The following is a 16,545-nucleotide window of genomic DNA, read 5'->3' on the forward strand; positions in this document are numbered from 1 at the left end:
CTGGAGAGGAAAACAGAGAGATGAAGAGAGAGAGAGAGAGAGAAAGAGAGAGAGAGAGAGAGAGAGAGAGAGAGAAAGAGAGAGAGAGAGAGAGAAGGGTTTAAATTGAGTTGAATGTCTAGTGTCAAAATTATTTTTCTTTTTCTTATATTATTTACATTGTCACTGTGTTTTAAAAGGCTAATTGACTGTGACCTGTCTTGGAATGTGAGTGAGTGTGTGTGTGTGTGTGTGTGAGTGTGTGTGTGTGTGTGTGTGTTTCTTTTGCTTAACAATACAAAGAAAGAATGTTGCCTGTAGGGAACATTAAAACAATCCCTCAGCCAAGACCAAATTTATCCCTAGATTACTCAGAGTTTAAAATAAATAAATAAGAGGGAAATTGATCTAGGCATGTAACCAGATCCTGTCCGAGGCCTGTCTCCCACTAGAACAGGTGTGCCTTCAATGGCCTTTTATTGCTCATTTTATCTTCCTCTTGTTCTATTGTCCCCTAGAGTCAACCATTGTGACCACTTTTTGGTCTCTATAGCAGCCAGATTCTATTCTCTTTAGTTTTAAAATGATCTCATTTTCCTAATGTCTTCATATCCCTGCTATTGACCGCTTTGCAGTGTATACTCTAGTGGCTAGTAGACTCAGGAGTTCTATTGAGTCTAGTTCCATACACAGGACACTATATGCACTGTTTTTATAAGGCTCCAGAGTCCTTACTTTTTAAAAGCCTTGTTGTCTACTTACTTGGAATGAATGATCCATGACCTCAAAGGAGAGGGGCTGCTTAAGGTTTCTCTAAGCCTGATATACACTCTTCCTAGAGATTCAGCCTTTAGTAATTTAAAACCTATTTGGTGGACTGCAGATAGGGCACAGTTGAAAAATATTTGCCTGGCATGCTCAAGGTCCTGATTTCCATCCTCAGCACTTAAAAGCAAAAACACACCCTATGTTGAACAACTACTATGTTCAAAATATTATAGTATTTGTTGGGTTGGGGTGACACATGCCTTTAAGCCAAGCACTCAGGACACAGATGCAGGTGGATCTCTGTAAGTTTGAAGCCAGCCTAGTATACAGAATGAGTTTCAGGGCAGCCAGGGAAACACAGAAAACCTTGTCTTGAAAACTTAATATATATATATATATATATATATCATGAAGACATGGAGATGATTAACATGCAGTGCCTGCCCTTTACATTTGACTCACTATGCAACAGAGGATATCTTTGAACTCTAATCATCCTATTCTACCTCACAACTGCTGAGAATACAAAAATATACCACCACATCCATGATGCAGGGCCAGGAAGGATACCAAGAGGGGAGCACTCTATCAACAGAGTACATCCCCAGCCTTTGTTCTGTCTCTTTTTGATTGACTTTTCTTTTTTTTCAAGTTTTTCTTAAACTTGATCTATATCAAACCATATCTGATAGTACTACTTTTATACTTCTGCTTTTCCCACCTTACAAAATAGACATGTCAACTCATCTCAAAGTTTAATTGAGATTGCAGACCTCCTGGGCAGAAAACAAGGGATCATACGAAATCTGGTGCAGATATATTGAGAAAAATTTATTATGCTAATTATGCTGACTTTTGGTAAGTACAGATAGTTTCTATTGCATTGGATTTAATAAAATAATGATGGGAATAAATTTTCATTTGTTACCTCATATCATATAACTATAAGTTTTATGTTAGTTAATTATGTAATCATTGCTCTATAATTTAGGAAATTCTCACTGATATTGTTTAAAATGAATTCCTTTCATTCCCTTCTAGTATTTTATATGAACTGTATTACTTCACACTAAAGTTTACTAAAAATGCAGAGAATGATTTCATTTGAACAATACATGACATTAAGATATATGATTTCATTTTGTCAATAAAATTCCCTTTTCTCATTTAAAAATATGTTCCCAAAAGATACTGTCTTTTTAGTAAGAATAAGGTTTTGTAACAGAATCATTGTAGTTGAAATAATTGTATTATGATGGCTACAATGAAAACAGTCAGGTGATAGTCTCAGGGCATAACAGTAATAGGAAATAAACATTTTCACAACATAAGTTTTTACATGCTTTTATGGCAAAGACTAGGAGGCAATAAAAAGACTTTCAAAAGTGAGAATACAGAGTGGGGAAATGGCCACGCTGCAGGAGAGTGAAGTCAAAGTGGATGTTGAGTTGAAATTAAGCAAAAATGAGCTGAAGAGGCATCTGAAAGCTGAGAAGAAACTGGAAGAGAAAGGCCAAGTAGAAAGAGCTCAATGAGAAACAGCTAAACAAGACTACTGCTGCTGCTACCACCAACCCCACTGCTGACATTGGTGTGGATGCCGAGGAGGAGACCCTGGACCCAAATCAATATTACAGGATCCAAAGTCCAGCAGCTGAAGGTCAGTGTGGAGGACTCATACCCACTCAAGTACCATGTGGACATCTCATTCACTCAGTTCATTCAAGAATACAGCCACCTGCAGCCTGGGGATCACCTGACTAACATCATAAGTGGCAGGTCACATCCAAGAGAGTGTCTAGGGGAAAATTGATCTTCTATGACCTTCAAGGAGAGGAGGTCAAGTTACAAGTCATGGCCAACTCCAGGAATTATAAATCAGAGGAAGAATGTGTGCACCTCAATAAAAACTGCATCAGGGAGATATAATTAGAGTTGAGGGTAATCCAGGGAAAACCAAGAAGGGCAAGCTGAGCACCATCCCCCAGGAGATCACACTTCTGTCCCTCTGCTTGCACATGTGCCTCAGCTTCATTTTGGCCTTCAAAGACAAGGAAATAAGGTCTCTTCAGAGATATTTGGGCTTGATACTGAAGGAGTTTGTGAGACAGAAATTTGTCATCTTCTCTAAAGATCATCACAGATATAAGAAGTTTCTTAGATGAGCTGGGATCCCTGAAATTTGGAACTCCCATGATGAACATAATCCCTGGGAGAGCTTCAGCCGAGCCTTTCATCACCTATCACAATGAGCAGGAAAATGAACTTATGTATGAGAATTGCTTATCAGGTTTAGGAGTTCTCTGGTGGAATTTTTAGGGTCACTTATATATACTATCATATCATGTGCAAAAAGTGATATTTTGACTTCCTCCTTTCCAATTTGTATCCCCTTGATCTCCTTTTGTTGTCAAATTGCTCTGGCTAATACTTCAAGTACTATGTTGAAAAGGTAGGGAGAAAGTGGGCAGCCTTGTCTACTCCCTGATTTTAGTGGGATTGCTTCCAGCTTCTCTCCATTTACTTTGATGTTGGCTACTGGTTTGCTGTAGATTGCTTTTATCATGTTTAGGTATGGGCCTTGAATTCCTGATCTTTCCAGAACTTTTATCATGAATGGGTGTTGGATCTTGTCAAATGCTTTTTCTGCATCTAGCGAGATGATCATGTGGTTTTTGTCTTTGAGTTTGTTTATATAGTAGATTGCATTGATGGATTTTCGTATATTAAACCATCCCTGCATTCCTGGAATAAAACCTACTTGGTCAGGATGGATGATTGCTTTAATGTGTTCTTGGATTCGGTTAGCAAGAATTTTATTGAGGATTTTTGCATCAATATTCATAAGAGAAATTGGTCTGAAGTTCTCTATCTTTGTTGGATCTTTCTGTGGTTTAGGTATCAGAGTAATAGTGGCTTCATAAAATGAGTTGGGTAGAGTAATTTCTACTTCTATCTTGTGAAAAAGTTTGTGCAGAACTGGAATTAGATCTTCTTTGAAGGTCTGATAGAACTCTGCACTAAACCCGTCTGGTCCTGGGCTTTTTTTGGCTGGGAGACTATTTATAACTGCTTCTATTTCTTTAGGGGATATGGGACTGTTTAGAAGGTCAACTTGATCCTGATTCAACTTTGGTACCTGGTATCTGTCCAGAAATTTGTCCATTTCGTCCAGGTTTTCCAGTTTTGTTGAGTATAGCCTTTTGTAGAAGGATCTGATGGTGTTTTGGATTTCTTCAGGATCTGTTGTTATGTCTCCCTTTTCAGTTCTGATTTTGTTAATTAGGATTTTGTCTCTGTGCCCTCTAGTGAGTCTAGCTAAGGGTTTATCTATCTTGTTGATTTTCTCAAAGACCAGAGACTGAAGAAATGACCATCCAGAGACTGCCCCACCTGGGGATCCATACTGTAAACAACCACAAAACCCAGACACTATTGCAGATGCCAAGAGCTTGCTGACAGGAGCCTGATATAGCTGTCTCCTGAGAGGCTCTGCCAGTGTCTGACTAATACAAAAGTGGATGCTCATAGTCATCCATTAGACTGAGCACAGGATCCCCAATGAAGGAACTAGAGAAAATACCCAAGGAGATGAAGGGGTATTCAGCCCCCTAGGAGAAACAACAATATGAACTAACCAGCAACCCCAGAGCTCCCAGGGACTAAACCACCAATCAAAGAAAATACACGGAGGGACTTGAGTCTCTAGCTGCATATGTAGAAGAGTGTGGCCTAGTTGGTCATCAATGGGAAGAGAGGCCCTTGGCCCTTGAAGGTTCTATTCCCCAGTAAAGGGAAATACCTGGGCCAGGAAGCAGGAGTGGGTGGGTTGGGGAGCAGGGGGAGGGGGTAGAGGATAGGGGATTTTCAGAGGGGGAACTAGGAAAGGGGATAACATTTGTAATGTAAATAAAGAAAATGTCTAATTAAAAAATTGACTAGGCAGTGGGTGCCATCTTGGTTCCGGGAGTCCGCTGAACTTAGGAAATTATTCTGAACAGGTGAGAGGGTGCACCACAGAACCGGACAGCTTCTGGGACTGGCGGAGCCACAGAGCCGCTGAGGCAGCACCCTTTTCCGGCCGCAGACAGCCGGCCACCGTCCCGACCAGAGGACAGGTGTCCACCTGGCTCAGAAGGCCTCAGCCTCAGGAGCTGCAAGCGCCACCTTGGTTCTGGGACTCCGCCGAACTTAGGAAATTAGTCTGCACAGGTGAGAGTCTGCACCACAGAAGCTGACAGCTTCTGGGACCTGCCAAAGCAAAACAGCTTCTGGGAAAGGTCCTGTTTTGGGCCTTCTTCTTCGGCCAGGAGGAGGTCCAAACACAAGATATCTGTGCACCTTCCCTGTAAGAGAGCTTGCCAGCAGAGAGTGCTCTGAGCACTGAAACTCAGAGGAGAGAGTCTGTCTTCCAGGTCTGCTGATAGACAGTAACAGAATCACCAGAAGAACAATCTCTAAAGAGAGTCGACTATAACAACTAACTCCAGAGATTACCAGATGGCGAAAGGTAAAGGTAGGAATCTTACTAACAGGAACCAAGACCACTCACCATCATCAGAACCCAGCACTCCCACTTCGCCCAGTCCAGGGCACCCCAACACACCCGGAAAGCTAGACCCGGATTTAAAGGAAATCTCATGATGATGGTAGAGGACATCAAGAAGGACTTTATTAACTCACTTAAAGAGGTACAGGAGAACACTGCTAAAGAGTTACAAGTCCTTAAAGAAAAACAGGAAAACACAATCAAACAAGTAGAAGTCCTTACAGAAAAAGAGGAAAAAACATCCAAACAGGTGATGGAAATGAACAAAACCATACTAGACCTAAAAAGGGAAGTAGACACAATAAAGAAAACACAAAGTGAGGCAACACTGGAGATAGAAACCCTAGGAAAGAAATCTGGAACCATAGATTCGAGCGTCAGCAACAGAATACAAGAGATGGAAGAGAGAATCTCAGGTGCAGAAGATTCCATAGAGAACATCGGCACAACAATCAAAGAAAATGGAAAATGCAAAAAGATCCTAACTCAAAATATCCAGGAAATCCAGGACACAATGAGAAGACCAAACCTACGGATAATAGGAGTGGATGAGAATGAAGATTTTCAACTCAAAGGACCAGCAAACATCTTCAACAGAATTATTGAAGAAAACTTCCCAAATCTAAAGAAAGAGATGCCCATGAACATACAAGAAGCCTACAGAACTCCAAATAGACTGGACCAGAAAAGAAATTCCTCTCGACACATAATAATCAGAACAACAAATGCACTAAATAAAGACAGAATACTAAAAGCCATAAGGGAAAAAGGTCAAGTAACATATAAAGGCAAGCCTATCAGAATTACACCAGATTTTTCACCAGAGACTATGAAAGCCAGAAGAGCCTGGACAGATGTTATACAAACACTAAGAGAACACAAATTCCAGCCCAGGCTACTATACCCAGCCAAACTCTCAATTACCATAGATGGAGAAACCAAAGTATTCCACGACAAAACAAAATTCACCCATTATCTCTCCATGAATCAAGCCCTTCAAAGGATAATAACAGAAAAAAACCAATACAAGGACGGGAACAACACCCTAGAAAAAAACAAGAAGGTAATCCCTCAACAAACCTAAAAGAAGACATACACAAGAACAGAATGCCAACTTTAACAACAAAAATAACAGGAAGCAACAACTACTTTTCCTTAATATCTCTTAATATCAATGGTCTCAGCTCCCCAATAAAAAGACATAGACTAACAAACTGGCTACACAAATAAGACCCAATTTTGCTGCTTACATGAAACTCATCTCAGAGAAAAAGATAGACACTACCTCAGAATGAAGGAATGGAAAACAATTTTCCAAGCAAATGGTATGAAGAAACAAGCTGGAGTAGCCATCCTAATATCTGATAATATTGACTTCCAACCCAAAGTCATCAAAAAAGACAAGAAGGGGCACTTCATTGTCATCAAAGGTAAAACCCTCCAAGAGGAACTATCAATTCTGAATATCTATGCTCCAAATACAAGGGCAGCCACATTCATTAAAGAAACTTTAGTAAATCTCAAAGCACACATTGCACATCACACAATAATAGTGGGAGACTTCAACGCAGCAGTTTCACCAAGAACAGATCATGGAAACAGAAACTAAATAGGGACACAGTGAAACTAACAGAAGTTATGATACAAATGGATCTGACAGATATCTACAGAACATTTTATACTAAAACAAAAGGATATACCTTCTTCTCAGCATCTCATGGTACCTTCTCCAAAATTGACCAAATAATAGGTCACAAAACAGGCCTCAACAGATACAAAAATATTGAAATTGTCCCATGCATCCTATCAGATCACCATGCACTAAGGCTGATCTTCAATAACAAAATAAATAATAGAAAGCCAACTTTCACGTGGAAACTGAACTACACTCTTCTCAATGATACCTTGGTCAAGGAAGGAATAAAGAAAGAAATTAAGGACTTCTTAGAGTTCAATGAAAATGAAGCCACCTCATACCCAAACTTATGGTACACAATGAAAGCATTTCTAGGAGGAAAACTTATAGCTCTGAGTGCCTCCAAAAAGAAACTAGAAAGAGCATACACTAGCAGCTTGACAACACACCTAAAAGCTCTGGAACAAAAGGAAGCAAATTCACCAAAGAGGAGTAGAGGGCAGGAAATATTCAAACTCAGGGGCGAAATCAACCAAGTGGAAACAAGAAGAACTATTCAGAGAATCAACCAATCAAGGAGCTGGTTCTTTGAGAAAATCAACAAGATAGACACACCCTTAGCCAGACTCACTAGAGGGCACAGGGAAAGCATTCTAATTAACAAAATCAGAAATGAAAAGGGAGACATAACAACAGATCCTGAAGAAATCCAAAACACCATCAGATCCTTCTACAAAAGGCTATACTCAACAAAACTGGAAAACCTGGATGAAATGGAGAAGTTTCTAGACAGATACCAGGTACCAAAGTTGAATCAAGATCAGGTTGATGATCTAAACAGCCAGATATCCCCCAAAGAAATAGAAGCAGTCATTAATAGTCTCCCAACCAAAAAAATCCCAGGACCAGATGGTTTTAGTGCAGAGTTCTATCAGACCTTCAAAGAAGATCTAATTCCAGTTCTTCACAAACAATTCCACAAAATATAAACAGAAGGTCCTCTACCCAACTCATTCTATGAAGCCACAATTACTCTGATACCTAAACCACAAAAAGACCCCACAAAGATAGAGAACTTCAGACCAATATCCCTTATGAATATTGATGCAAAAATCCTCAATAAAGTTCTTGCTAACCGAATCCAAGAACACATCAAAACAATCATCCATCCTGACCAAGTAGGTTTAATCCCAGGGATGCAGGGATGGTTCAATATACGGAAATCCATCAACATAATCCAGTATATAAACAAACTCAATGACAAAAACCACATGATAATCTCGTTAGATGCTGAGAAAGCATTTGACAAAATCCAACACCCATTCATGATAAAAGTCTTGGAAAGATCAGGAATTCAAGGCCCATACCTAAACATGATAAAAGCAATCTACAGCAAAGAAGTAGCCAGCATCAAAGTAAATGGTGAGAAGCTTGAAGCAATCCCACTAAAATCAGGGACTAGACAAGGCTGTCCACTCTCTCCCTATCTATTCAAAATTGTACTTGAAGTCCTAGCCAGAGCAATTAGACAACAAAAGGAGATCAAGGGGATAAAAATTGGAAAGGAAGAAGTTAAAATATCACTTTTTGCAGATGATATGATAGTATATATACGTGACCCTAAAAATTCCACCAGAGAACTCCTAAGCCTGATAAACAGCTTCAATGAAGTAGCTGGATATAAAATTAACTCAAACAAGTCAATGGCCTTTCTCTACACAAAGGACAAACAGGCTGAGAAAGAAATTAGGGAAACAACAGCCATCTCAATAGCCACAAATAATATAAAATACCTAGGGGTGACTTTAACTAAGGAAGTGAAAGATCTGTATGACAAGAACTTCATGTCTCTGAAGAAAGAAATTAAAGAAGATCTCAGAAGATGGAAAGATCTCCCATGCTCATGGATCGGCAGGATCAATATAGTAAAAATGGCTATCTTGCCAAAAGCAATCTACAGATTCAATGCAATTCCCATCAAAATTCCAACTCAATTCTTCAACGAATTAGAAAGGGCAATTGGCAGATTCATCTGGAATAACAAAAAACCTAGGATAGCAAAAACTATCCTCAAGGATAAAAGAACCTCTGGTGCAATCACCATGCCCGACCTAAAGATGTACTACAGAGCATTTGTGATAAAAACTGCATGGTTCTGGTATAGCGACAGACAAGTAGACAAATGGAACAGAATTGAAGTCCCAGAGATGAACCCACACACCTATGGTCACTTGATCTTTGACAAGAAAGCTAAAACCATCCAGTGGAAAAAAGACAGCATTTTCAACAAATGGTGCAGGCACAAATGGCTGTTATCATGTAGAAGATTGGGAATTGATCCATTACAATCTTCTTGTACTAAGGTCAAATCTAAGTGGATTAAGGAACTCCACATAAAACCAGAGACACTGAAACTTATAGAGGAGAAATTGGGGAAAAGCCTCGAAGATATGGGTACAGGGGGAAAATTTCTGAATAGAACAGCAATGGCTTGTGCTGTAAGATCGAGAATCGATAGATGGGACCTCATAAAATTGCAAAGCTTCTACAAGGCAAAAGACACTGTCAATAAGACAAAACGACCACCAACAGATTGGGAAAGGATCTTTACCTATCCCAAATCGGACAGGGGACTAATATCCAATATATATAAAGAACTCAAGAAGGTAGATTCCACAAAATCAAATAACCCCATTAAAAAATGGGGCTCAGAACTGAACAAAGATTTATCACCCGAGGAATACCGAATGGTAGAGAAGCAACTGAAAAAATGTTCAACATCCTTAATCATCAGGGAAATGCAAATCAAAACAACCCTGAGATTCCACCTCACACCAGTCAAAATGGCTAAGATGAAAAATTCAGGTGACAGTAGATGCTGGCGAGGATGTGGAGAAAGAAGAACACTCCTCCATTGTTGGTGGGATTGCAAACTTGTACAACCACTCTGGAAATCAGTCTGGCGGTTCCTCAGAAAATTGGACATAGTACTACCGGAAGATCCAGCAATACCTCTTCTGGGCATATATCCAGAAGATGCCCCAACCGGTAAGAAGGACACATGCTCCACTATGTTCATAGCAGCCTTATTTATAATAGCCAGAAGCTGGAAAGAACCCAGATGCCCCTCAACAGAGGAATGGATACAGAAAATGTGGTACATTTACACAATGGAGTACTACTCAGCTATTAAAAAGAATGAATTTATGAAATTCCTAGCCAAATGGATGGACCTGGAGTTCATCATCCTGAGTGAGGTAACCCAATCACAAAGGAACTCTCACAATATGTACTCACTGATAAGTGGATATTAGCCCACAAACTTAGGATACCCAAGATATAAGATATAATTTGCTAACCACATTAAATTCAAGAGAACGAAGACCAAAGTGTGGACACTTTGCCCCTTCTTGGAATAGAAAACAAAACACCCATGGAAGGAGTTACAGAGACAAAATTTGGAAGTGTGAAAAAGGATGGACCATCTAGTGATTGCCATATCCAGAGATCCATCCCATGATCAGCTTCTAAACGCTGACACCATTGCATACACTAGCAAGATTTTGCTGAAAGGACCCAGATATAGCTGTCTCTTGTGAGACTATGCCAGGGCCTAGCAAACACAGAAGTGGATGCTCACAGTCAGCTATTGAATGGACCACAGGGCCCCCAATGGAGGAATTAGAGAAAGCACCCAAGGAACTAAAGGGAACTGCAACCCTATAGGTGGAACAAAAATATGAACTAAGCAGTACCCCGGAGCTCTTGTCTCTAGCTGCATATGTATCAAAAGATGGCCTAGTCGGCCATCACTGCAAAGAGAGGCCCATTGGACTTGCAAACTTTATATGCCCCAGTACAGGGGAATGCCAGGGCCAATAAGGGGGAGTGGGTGGTTAGGGGAGTGGGGGTGGGTGGGTATGGGGGACGTTTGGTTTAGCATTGGAAATGTAAATGAGCTAAATACCTAATAAAAAATGGAAAAAAATTGACTAAATAAACCATATGTGATGGGAAACCTCAAAAAAATTTCTTTGTATTCCTTGTTAACAAATAAACCATTCCTCCCTTTTTAAAAAGTATTCCAAAGTTGTTCTTGTGCCTTTTAAATGGATAGCAGGAATTTTACCAGGGTGAAAATTTGTTCTACAAAGTATGTTTTTTAAATATAATGTTGGGGGGGGGGGGCTAGCTTGAGAAATGGTTCTGCAGTTAAGAGCATTTGCTGATTTTTTTTTTAATTTTTTAGTTTTTATTGGATGTGGTGCATTAGGCTATGCACAGACAGGCTGGTCTCCAGTTGAACTGAGGTCTGAACCCTAAAAGCATGATAATTCATCTACATGACAAGGTAGGCATTCCCTCATGTTCCTGGAACTCCTGCCCCTGCCTAAGTTACTGCCCACCACAGCCCCCACAAGAGAAGCATGGCTAGAAGTCATGTAGTCAATGGCCCAAGCTTCTGACATTCAGGCTAAACTCCTCCCCAGTTACCTAGCAAAAGTAAAGACAATAAAATGGGCTGTTCAGCCACTCCTTGCTCTCTTACTCACCTCTCTCTTACTTCTCACTCTCACCCCCTCACTCCTCTGTCCTCTGTCTTCTTCTCTCCTCTCCTCTCCTCTCCTCTCCTCTCCTCTCCTCTCCTCTCCTCTCCTCTCCACTAGTCTCCTCTCCACTCCTCTCCTCTCCTCTTCTCTCCTCTCCCCTTCCTCCCTCCCCTCCCCTCCCCTTTCCCCTCCCCTCCCTGTCCCCCCTCCCCTTCACCCCTCCTCTCCTCTCTCCCTCTTATTCCCTTTTCTCTAGCTCTCTCTCTCTCTCTCTCTCTCTCTCTCTCTCTCTCTCTCTCTCTCTCCCTGCATTTCTCTAACAAAACTCTAAAACCATAGAATGTCTCTGCTCATCAAGGCCCACTGCACTTGGAGGATGGGAGGATGGGATAGGCTTTCTCCTTTTTTTTTTTTTTTTGAGGCAATATATTTATTAGAAAATTACTTCAGCTGTCTAAAGGACAATTCAGGTTTGGATAGAACCAGCAGCAAAAATCTTTTTTTTTTTTTTTTTGAAATATGGATTTGGCAGAGTAGTAAAGTTTCTCTTTGGTGATTGACAATAAAGTCTATTTGCTTGCTTTCTGATTCGTAATACTGAAAGTGGAAAGCATACTTCTATAGTCATCAAAGCGGCTATAAGTTTAGTTGATGTGAAATTTAGGTAAGAAAATATCTGAGCTTTGAATCATTCCAAAGAACATTTAAATGTATCTACTTTTTCTTCTCTTTAGAACTGGAAGAGGGTTATCCTTACTTTGTGTTCTCTATCTAATCCTCTTTTTTATTAGATAGTTTCTTCATTTACATTTCAAATGCTATCCCAAAATTGCCCTATACCCTCCCTCTGCCCTGTTCCCCTACCCACCCACTCCCACTTCTTGGCCCTGGCATTCTCCTGTACTGGGGCATATAAAGTTTGCAATACCAAGGGGCCCCTTCTCCCAATGATGGCTGACTAGGCCATCTTCTGGTTACATATGCAGCTAGAGATACGAGCTCTGGGGGTACTGGATAGTTCATATTGTTATTCCACCTATAGGGTTACAGACCCCTTCAGCTCCTTGGGTACTTTCTCTAGTTCCTCCCTTGCGGGCTCTGTGTTCCATTCCATAGATGACTGTGAGCATCTACTTCTGTTCTCCTAATGAGCCATTTCTAATCTTCTGATGGAAGGCCTTCCTGTGCTCTAGTCAAGATTCGCTGTGCTCACTCTCATGGGTGTGAGATCCTCTCTTCCCTCATCCCTCTCTCCCATAACCCTGAGGCTTTAGGAAAGTAGCCCAGGGGCTCCTAGGTTGAGCTGCCCCTTGACCACCTCCCAAAAATGGGTCAGAGGCTTGTATGCCCACCAGGGGCTGAGTGGAAATAGTCAGGCAGCCTTCCCACACCTGTCTGTACAGAGCATAGGTGGAACTCTGGCGGAGAGTGGACCTTCCCCCCTTCCTCCTCTTCCCCAGGGAACCCTTTTTTAGTTCCCACAATTGGATATTTTTTAACTTACATTTCAAATGTTATCCCCTTTCCCGCTTTCCCCTTCAGACCCCCCCCATCCCATCCTCCTCCCCCCTATCCTACCTCAATACCCTGGCATTCAGAGAAGACCCAGGTTCCATTGCATTTACACAAGTGGGAACAGCATTGCCATCTTTTTCAAGCACCATCTACTAGAGATATGTTTGTAGGGGACTATTATTGTCAGCTCAAAAATCCAGCAGGCCCCTTCCCTCCTTCATATGAGACATATTTTTTTCTACACAGGTCAGATTTGAATGTATTGAAATCCTGTTGGGGTAAATGAACCCCTCTTCAAATTCAGCCCTTATGTTCTCTGATAGACCTAGGGTTTCAGACAAATGTGGCTCCTCTGTCAGGTACTCACCACCAGCTCTCTCCATTTCATTGTGGACTTAACCATTAACCCAAAGACAAGCCACTGTTTGCCATGTGTTCACTTACCCACCCATCCACCCACCTACCCATCTATCCACCCACCCATCCACCCACCCACCCACCCATCCATCCATCCATCCATCCAAAAAATATGTACTAAATGCTTTGCATGTGTCTATGGCTGTACTGACCACTTCGCCTACATCAATCAACAAAATAAAATCTTGGCTCTACAGAATATGTGTTCCAGCATGGAGGAAAGAACAAACATATTAAATCTGTAAATAATATCCTGTCATACATTATGTATTATAACTAAGTAGTGTATCAAATACTGTTTTAAAAAAAGCAAGAGTGAAAAGAAAGGTAACACATTAACTTGGACTCACATTGGGCTGAAGATGTAGCTTATCTGGAATGCATAAAGGGGCTGAGAATGAATGTTGATAACGTATGCAAAATATGTCCATCATAGCTCTCCAGATGTAGCTCCCCTATAGAGACAGCTCCTACCTACCTTAGCTAAACCTATCTCCTTGAACCTATAAATCCTGTCTTCTTGTTTATCTGTATATAATATTTCTGCCTCCTTGTTCAAATCTATATAATAAATATGTTTTGTTTTGTTTTAAAATAGAACTTATTTTATTAAAGTACTTAATTACAGAAAAGCAACTTGGAATAAAAGAGCCACCCAAACCAAAAAACAAACAAACAACCCAGGCTGTTTTAAAGATAAAACGGGGTACTGAAGGGAATCAAAGTCCTTATAAGTGCTAGATAGTTGGGGTGAGAATAACAGGGGACTTCAAAACTGCTCAGACTACTGGTGAATAGGTAGAAACTCTAGAAACCTCCCAGATAATTGCACAGCCAATAATGGGTAAGTGCCAATTCCTTTTAAGAGACTGTGTGAACCCTCACAATGAATTACAGCCAGGGCGGAGTATGGGAATAAGGGGCATCCTCTACATGTCCTCCTCTGTAAGAGAGTGAGGATCATCCTATATTTCTTCCACTGACTCTCCAGAAGAGGAAGAATCAAGGTAATCCAGGTCAGGTATCAAGGCCTGCCAAAGGGTGTTAGGACTAGGACCCAAGACAGAGCTTAATGCAGGTGAGGAGCCTCGATCTTGTGACTTATTTGGGAAAGAATGGGAACTTGAAACACAGGAGAACTGTGAGGAGCAAGAACTGGCACCTTTATAATACTGCCCAGGGAAGGGATCTAGACTACAAGGAGGGAAAGAGGAAGAGGCTCGCATATGAACTGGGCGCCTTGGAGGAGGAGAGACTGGTTGCTCAGGAGGCTCTCCTTGGAACTGCAGGCCTATTGCAGGAGGACTGGCTCACTCGGATCAGGCTGGACCTGATCTGGAAACTGGACCTCGTGCTTCTGCCTCGGCCTCGGCCTCGGCTAGGGGTGGCACTGCTGCTGCCTCTCTGGGATCTGGACCTTGTGCTTTGGCCTCGGCTCGGGGTGATACGGCTGCTGCCTCTTTGAGAACTGGAGCTCGTGCTTCGGCCTCGGCTCAGGGTGGCATGGCTGCTACCTCTCTGGGAACTGGACCTTGTGCTTCGGCCTCGGCTCGGGGTGGCATGGCTGCTGCCTCTCTGGGAACTGGACCTTGTGCTACTGCTGTGAGCAACAGGAACCCGTGCAGTGGGCCGAGGATGTAAATTCCAGCTGGCACGCTGGGTTTCAGGGCAAGCTTCAAGGAAGACCACCTCTGCTGCACTGCTTGGATGAGGGACGATTCGGGAGCGGAGAACCAGTCCTTCGGTGCTACTGCTACCTCTGGGGTCTTCACTGTCATCGCCATCACTGTCATCTTCCTCGTCGTGCGCCCTGGCCTGTGGCCATTCTCGGCCAGCAGGGATGGACGGGTCCCTCCCAGCATGGCTGGACCCGGGGACATGGCTGCGAGGACCAGCGCCGGTGCAAAGGGCTTGGTGGAAAGAGACAAAGCCCAGAGAGGTGGTGGTGGCAGCGGTGGCGGTGGCGCTAATGAGGGTGCTCTCCGGGGCTTCTAGGTTCCCCACAGGACGTTCAAAATGGCGGCTGCTGCTCAGCCCAGAGCTCCCAGAGGACGATGGCTGGGGCTGAGACCGAGTAGGCGCTGCTTGGGCTCCTGGAAGCGGGGGCCCGCCTGCATGCTCTGCCCTTAGGTTTTGGCTGGGCTGCTTCCCCTTGCTACTGCTCTGGGTTTGAGGAGGCGGGGGCCCGCTGTGGCCTTTGTTGCCTTTCCCGCCTTGGCCACCTTGGCCCCCTTTCCGGCCTTTCGGGGTCTGGCTGACTCCTCTCTGGCTTCTCGTCATGGGTCTACCATGTCCAAGTTCTATGTCTGGGCCCCTGCTACCCTCAGGGTCGAAAGGCACAGCCAAGTCCTCACCAGCCACAGACTTGACGCCTCCACCTGCCGCCGCCATTTCACCTTCAAGGCTCAGGATACGAGTGATGCCACCTGCCACTGATGGGCCTTTAAGTACTGTGGGGACCGGAAGCAGCGGAAGTGTGACCTGTGAACTCTACACTGTCTCTAGGTGCCTCCAGCTACTTCTAGGGGAACATGTGGCCACTGTGTACTGTGGGGACCGGAAGCACCGGGAAGCGTGACCTTTGGACTTGACAGTGTCTCTAGGTGCCTCCAGCTACTTGGGGGGGGGGGGGGCAAGGATATGCGGCCACTTTGTACTATGGGGACCGGAAGCACCGGAAGCATGACCTTTGAACTCCACAGTGTCTCTCTAGGTGCCTCCAGCTACTTCTCTGGGGGGTAAATGTGGCCATATAGGCTTCACAGCATCTGATGGATTTGGGAGAAATGGCTTCTCTGTGGCTTTGACAGGGAAATGGCTTCTGGAGACCATATAATAAACGTGTTGCGCTCGCAGGGAACTGTGGTTTCCCAGGTAGAGAGGCAGACTGTTCCATTGCAGCTTTCTGTTGCCGTTTTTTCTTGTCTTCATTCCCTCACTGCCCTGAGCCAGTCCGTCCCTGGAGTCAGCATAAAACATTTGTTTTTGACAATAGTTTTAAGTTCTCAGCTACCATCATTTCCCATAAAGCCCAATGTTCCATATGCAGTCTTCCCCACTCTCCAAATCTGAGACCAGACACTGACAGACCATCGTCACCCAAAACTTTGAATCAAAAATAGGGGTGCTTC

The 16,545-nt window shown here is 42.8% G+C and overlaps 2 pseudogenes; one reads left to right on the forward strand and one right to left on the reverse strand.

The window, feature by feature from the left end:
- Gm15096 (predicted gene 15096) lies at positions 2,145-3,031 on the forward strand (annotated as a pseudogene).
- Gm6492 (predicted gene 6492) lies at positions 14,350-15,941 on the reverse strand (annotated as a pseudogene).

This window comes from Mus musculus, chromosome X, assembly GCF_000001635.26.
Source record: "Mus musculus strain C57BL/6J chromosome X, GRCm38.p6 C57BL/6J".
Classification (NCBI taxonomy): Eukaryota; Metazoa; Chordata; class Mammalia; order Rodentia; family Muridae; genus Mus; species Mus musculus.